The sequence below is a fragment of the Rhinopithecus bieti genome, unplaced genomic scaffold, assembly GCF_001698545.2.
Source record: "Rhinopithecus bieti isolate Rb0 unplaced genomic scaffold, ASM169854v2 scaffold_35950, whole genome shotgun sequence".
NCBI classification, from domain to species: Eukaryota; Metazoa; Chordata; class Mammalia; order Primates; family Cercopithecidae; genus Rhinopithecus; species Rhinopithecus bieti.
The window spans coordinates 268,605-275,716 of record NW_016815506.1 but is presented as its reverse complement, the minus strand read 5'-3'; positions in this window follow the sequence as shown (position 1 = coordinate 275,716).

The following is a 7,112-nucleotide window of genomic DNA, read 5'->3' as shown; positions in this document are numbered from 1 at the left end:
TGAGACGGAGTCTCACTCTTATGCCCCAGGCTGTAGTGCAGTGGTGCAATCTCGGCTCACTGCAAACGCCACGTCCTGGTTCACGCCATTCTCCTGCCCCAGTTTCCCGAGCAGCTGGAACTACAGGCGCCCACAGCCACGCCCAGCTAATTTTTTTTTTTGTATTTTTAGTAGAGACGGGGTTTCACCGTGTTAGCCAGGATGGTCTCGATCTCCTGACCTTGTGATCCACCCACCTTGGCCTCCCAAAGTGTTGGGATTACAGGCATGAGCCACCATGCCCAGCCTCCAAAACCCACTATTCTATCTGAAGATAGATTAGAAAAAAAATAAAGAACTATGTTGTAAAATAATAATTTTTTTTTTTTTGAGATGGAATCTTGCTCTTGTCACCTAGGGTGGAGTGCAGTGGCATGATCTCAGCTCACTACAACCTCCTCCTCCTGGGTTTAAATGATTCTCCTGCCTCAGCCTCCCAAGTAGCTGGGATTACAGCCAAGTACCACCACGCCTGACTAATTTTGTTGTTGTTGTTTTGAGACGGAGTTTCGCTCTTGTTACCCAAATTGGAGTGCAATGGCGTGAACTTAGCTCACTGCAACCTCTGCCTCCTGGGTTCAAGAGATTCTCCTGCCTCATCCTCCCGAGTAGCTGGAATTACAGGCGGGCACCACCACGCCCGAATAATTTTTTGCATTTTTAGTAGAAACAGGGTTTTACCATGTTAACCAGGCTGGTTTCGAATTCCTTACCTCAGGCGATCCGCCTGCCTCGCCCTCCCAAAGTGCTGGGATTACAGGCGTAAGCCACCACCTCCAACCTGTTTTTTGTGTTTTTAGTAGAGATGGGGTTTCACCACGTTGGCCAGGCTGGTCTTGAACTCCTGACCTCGAGTGAATCACTGCCTTGGCCTCCCAAAGTGCTGGGATTACCAGCATGAGCCACAGTGCCCGACCTGATATGAATTCCTTCTGCCTGGAGTTCCTCTCCTTGAGTGACAAGCTTGTTTTAAATGGGTTGTAAAAACAATGCCTTATCTAACAATAGTGTTTCAGATAATAAAATGCAGGCTGTAACAGTCCTCAAATACTAAAATACAAAGACAAATTCGTGAATTATTCCTATTTATTCCTACTAGATTGGTAGCTCCGCGTGGCCGTAGAAATGACTAGTCTTATCCATTTCTAAATCCCTGATTCTTGGTACCTAGTGTATAATGAAACATAATATAGATGTTTGTTTTTTGAACAAATCTGGTCCCTAGGGTTTGGTGTCAGAATAACTGGGTTCAAATCTTAGTTCTTTTTTTTTTTTTTCTTTTTTGAGACAGAGTCTTGCTCTGTCTCCCGGGCTGGAGTGCCGTGGCGCGATCTCAGCTCACTGCAACTTCCACCTACTGGGCTCAAGCAATCCTCTCACCTCAGCCTCCCAAATAGCTAGGACTACAGGCATGCACCAAAATGCCTGGCTGCTTTTATAATTGTATTTGTAGAGACAGGGTCTTGCTATATTGCCCAGGCTGGTTGTGAACTTCCGGCTTCAGGTGGTCCTCCTGCCTGGGCTTCCCAAAGTGTTGGAGTTACAGGCATGAGCCATCATGCCCAGCCTAAAGTTAGTTATTATTGATGACGTTTTGGAATAGAGAACTGATGGAAAGATCATGGAAAACGATGAGAAACCAGGTATGTACTTCCCAAGATACCTCAACAAAATAGTATTTCTTTTCCTGATGTGTTTACCATGGTCTGGATCTTGCCAACATCCCTACAGACATCTGGTTTTGTCAGCACAGATAGTAGATCCAACTCTTGAGGATAGACTCATATTAATCAAGTTTACAAGGCTGATTTATAAACTAGAACATATAAATTAGAATGTTAGTTTATCAATTTATACAAACCAAGCCTACCATGAGGAATAGAACATTTGAGTCAGCACAACCAGCACTCTCACTGCCCACAAACATTGCTCCTTGGTTCACCAAGTTATATTCAGAAGGTTACTTGGTGAGTATGCATATTAGTTTCCTGTGACTGCTATAACAAATTACCAAACTTGGTGGCTTAAAGTAGCAGAAATGTATTATCTGAAAGTACTAGAGGCTAGAAGTCCAAAATCAGTATCACTGGATCAAAGTAAAGGTGTCGGCCAGGCATAGTGGTACACGCCTATAGTCCCAGTTACTAGGGAGCTACTAGTACTAGGGAGGGTGAGTTAGGAGGATCGATTGAGCCCAGTGGGTGGAGGCTGCAGTGAGCTATGATTGCACCATAGCACTGCAGCCTGGGTGGCAGAGGGAGGCTCTGTCTCAAAAAAAAAAAAAAAAAAAAAAAAAGAGAAAAAACCAGGCATGGTGGCTCACACCTGTAATCCCAGCACTTTGGGAGGCCGGGTGGATCACCTGAGGTCAGAAGTTCGAGACCAGCCTGACCAACATGGTGAAATCCCGTCTCTACTAAAAATACAAAATTAGCAGCGTGTGTGGTGCACACCTGTAATCCCAGCTACTTCGGAGGCTGAGGCAGGAGAATCATTTGAATCCAGGAGGTAGAGGTTGCAATGAGCCAAGTTTGCGCCATTGCACTCCAGCCTGGGCAATAAGAGCAAAACTCCATTCTCAGAGAAAGGAAAAAAAAAGGAAAAAAAAGGAAAGAAAAATCAAGGTGTTGACAAGGCTGCACTCTCCCTCCCCAGGGGCTGTAGGGGAGAATCTAATCCTTGTCTTTTCCAGCTTCTGGTAGTTGCCAGCATTCCTTGGCTTGTGACAGCATCACTCCAATCCCTGCCTTTATCTTCACATTGTCTTCTCCGCTCTTCGTGCGTGAAACCTCTCTCTCTCTCTCTCTCTCTCTCTCTCTCTCTCTCGGATACTGGTGATTGTATTTAGGGCCCACCCACATAATCTAGAGTAATATAATCTCAAGATCCTGAACTCAATCACATCTGCAAAGACACTCTCCGCCTCACTTTTTTTTTTTTTTTTTTTTTTTTTGCCACATAAGGCATTGTTTACAGGTTGTAGGGATTAGGAAGTTAAGATCTTTTTTCAGGGAACATTTTTCAACTTATCACAGCATGGACATTGGGACTAGGGGAGTGACCTGGTTTAGATGTGTGTCCCTCCAAATCTCATGTTGAAATGTGACCTTCAATGTTGGAGGTTGGAGGTGGGTGTTTGGGTCATGGGGGCAGATCCCTCATGAATGGCGTGGTGCCCTCCCCATGGTAATGAGTGAGTTCTCACTCTATTAGCTCACATAAAAGATGGTTATTTAAAAGAGCCTGGAATCTCTCTTGCTTCCTCTCTTGCCATGTGATGTGCCTGCTCCCCTGTCACCTTCCGCCATGAGTAAAAGCTTCGTGAGACCTCACTGGTGCCATACTTGTACTGCCTGCAGGGCCGTGAGTCAAATAAACCTCTTTCTTTGTAAATTACCCACTCTCAGGTATTCCGTTATAGCAATGCAAAATGGACTAATACAGGGAGTGAGTTATACTGCTAGAAAGATTGAAGACATCAGGCTACCATTGTGTGATGCATTTACTTCCACAGTTGGGATGGCCTAATCGAGTGTCCTGAATACTCAAGTCCATTGCCAAGATTTATTCTCCCAAATACCATCCTTGAATGATCACTACCAGTGTTTGCTTCTTTTTCTTTTTTTTTTTTTGAGACAGAGTCTCACTCTGTTGCCCAGGCTGGAGTGCAGTGGCATGATCTCAGCTCATTGCAACCTCTGCCTGCTGGGTTCAAGCTATTCTCAAGTCTCAGACTCTCAAATAGCTGGGGTTACAGGAGCCCACCACCATGCCTGGCTAATTTTTGTACTTTTAGTAGAGACAGGGTTTCACCATGTTGGTCAGGTTGGCCTCAAACTCCTGACCTCAGGTGATCCACCCGCCTTGGTCTCCCAAAATGCTGGGATTACAGGCGTGAGCCACAATGCCTGGCAACGCTGCTCCTTTATAGCTCTATCCCCACCCCTTTTAGTTATTGATATCACAGAATTATATCTTTTTTTTTTACTTTTTTTTTTTTTTGAGACCCAGTCTCCCTCTGTCACCCAGGCTGGAGTGCAGTGGCACGATCTCCACTCACTGCAGCCTCCACCTCCTAGGTTCAAGCGATTCTCCTCCTTCAGCCTCCTGAGTAGCTGGGATTACCACCACACCTGGCTAATTTTTGTTTGTTTATTTGTTTGGAGACCTAGTCTCACTCTGTTGCCTAGGCTAGAGTGCAGTGGCACAATTTCGGCTCATTGGAATCCCCGCCTCCCAGTTCAAGAAAGTCTTGTGCCTTAGCCAATTGAATAGCTGAGATTACAGGTGCGTGCCACCACACTCAGCTAATTTTTGTATTTTTAATAGAGACGGTGTTTTGTCATGTTGGTCAGGCTGGTCTCAAACTCTTGACCTCAGGTGATCCGCCTGCCTCGGCCTCCCAAAATGCTGAGATTACAAGTATGAGCCACCGTGCCCGGCCTAATTTTGTTTTGTTTTGTTTTGTTTTGAGACAGAGTCTTGCTCTGTTGCCTAGGCTGCAGTGGTGCGATCTCGGCTTACTACAACCTCCGGGTCCTGGGTTCAAGCGATTCTCCTGCCTCAGCCTCCTGAGTAGCTGTGATCACAGGTGCTCACCCCCATGCCCAGCTCATTTTTTTTTTTTTAATTTTTAAATTAAAGACAGGGTTTCACTATATTGGCAAAGGCTGCTCTAGAACTCCTGACATCAAGTGATCCTCTCTCCTTGGCCTCCCAAAATGCTGGGGTTACAGGCGTGAGCCACCATGCCTGGCCAGAATTACATCTTTATACATTATATGCCCTACAACATAAATTAACACTTCTTTAAAATGCATTACTCTCTGAAATGATGTAGAAAACAGAATGTGGATTTATAAACCAAAGTTACAATAATAATACCTTTTAGACTAATAGTTGTTTTTGAAAAATGTGTTAATCTTTTAAATCATGTATTAAGCAAAAAGTAGTTACAGACCATTGTTACAATGCTATCTTTTATAATTGTCCATGTATTTTCCTTTTTTTTTTTTTTTGAGATGGAGCCTCACTCTGTTGCCCAGGCTCAAGTACAGTGGTGCAATCTCGGCTCATCGCAACCTCCACCTCCCAGGTTCAAGTGTTTCTCCTGTCTCAGTCTCCCAAGTAGTTGGGATTACAGGTGCATGCCACCACAGCCTGCTAATTTTTGTATTTTTAGTAGAGACGGGATTTTGTCATATTGGCCAGGCTCGTCTCAAACTCCTGACCTCAAGTGATTCACCCGCTGTGGCCTCCCAAAGTGTTGGGATTATAGGCATGAGCTACTGAGTCTGTCCCCATGTATTTACTTTTGCTGAGATCTGTGTTTCTTCATACAGCTTCAAGTGACTGTCTAGTGTTCTTTTATTTCACCCTGTAGGACTCCCCTGGACATTTCTTGCATGGCAGGTCTAATGGTAATGAACTCTCTCAGCTTTGTTTTTTGAGAATGTTTTAATTTCTCCCTCACTTTTCCAGGTTTGTTATTTGAGAATATCTTAATTTTCCCTCACTTTTGAAGGATAGTTTTGCTGGATATAGAATTATTGGTTGAACTTTTTTTCCCTTTGAATATATCTAGCATTTCAGAAACTCTGAAGTTTCTGATGAGAAATCTGTTCATGATCTTACTGAAGATCCCTTGTGTGTCATGAGTCACTTCTCTCTTATTACTTTTGGCTTCTCTCTTTTGACAGTTTGATTATAATATTTGTCATGTAGATCTCTTCAAGTTCATCTTACTTAGAGTTTTTTGAGCTTCTTGGCTGTTCAAATTCATGTTTTTTAAATCAAATTTAGAAAGTTTTAGCTACTGTTTTAAAATATTCTCTGTCCCTTTCACTTTCTCTTCTCCTCTGGGATTCCCACAATGTGTATATTGGTCTGCTTGATGGCGTCCCACACGTTCCTTAGGCTTTGTTCACTTTTCTTGAATCTTTTTCCTTTCTGTTCCTCAGGCCTGATAATTTCCTTTGTCTTTTATTCAAGTTCCCTAATTCTTTTTTCTGCCTGTTCAAACTGCCTTTTAGTTAAATTTTCACTTCAGTTATTGTAATTTTAGCTCCAGAATTTCTTTTGGTTTCTTTAAAATTTTCCATCTCTTTATTGATATTTCCATTTAGTTTATGCCTCATTTTCTTCACTTTGTCCATATCTTCCTTTAGTTTTTTTTTTTTTTTTTTTTTTTTTTTTGAGACGGAGTCTCGCTCTGTCGCCCGGGCTGGAGTGCAGTGGCCGGATCTCAGCTCACTGCAAGCTCCGCCTCCCGGGTTCACGCCATTCTCCGGCCTCAGCCTCCCGAGTAGCTGGGACTACAGGCACCCGCCACCTCGCCCGGCTAGTTTTTTGTAGTTTTAGTAGAGACGGGGTTTCACCGTGTTAGCCAGGATGGTCTTGATCTCCTGACCTCGTGATCCGCCCGTCTCGGCCTCCCAAAGTGCTGGGATTATAGGCTTGAGCCACCGTGCCCGGCCTCTTCCTTTAGTTCTTCTTTATGATAGTTGTTTTTAAAGTTTTGTCTAATTCTATCCATCATCATGTCTTTTTCCCTGGGACAGCTTCTATTGATTTATGTTTTTTTCCTTGGGGCCCCTTCTTCTTGGTAAATATTTTCTGACTTTTCCACTGAAACTAAGACATTTGAAATCCTAATAATGTGGGTAACTCTGGAAATTCTCCCTTCCCTGAGAGTGCTTAGATATTATTTTTGTTCTTAGATATTATATTTATTGATCACTTTTTTGTTTTAATTAATTAATTAATTATTTTATTTTACTTTCATTTTTTTTTTTTTTTTTTTGATGGAGTCTTGCTCTGTCCCCCAGGCTGGAATGCAGTGGCACGATCTCCACTCACTGCAAGCTCCACCTCCCGGGTTCATGCCATTCTCCTGCCTCAGCCTCCTGAGTGGCTGGGACTACAGGTGCCTGCCACCACGCCCAGCTAATTTTTTTGAATTTTTAGTAGAGACGGGGTTTCACCGTGTTAGCCAGGATGGTCTCAATCTCCTGACCTCGTGATCCGCCCAACTCGGCCTCCCAAAGTGCTAGGATTAAAGGCTTGAGCCACCG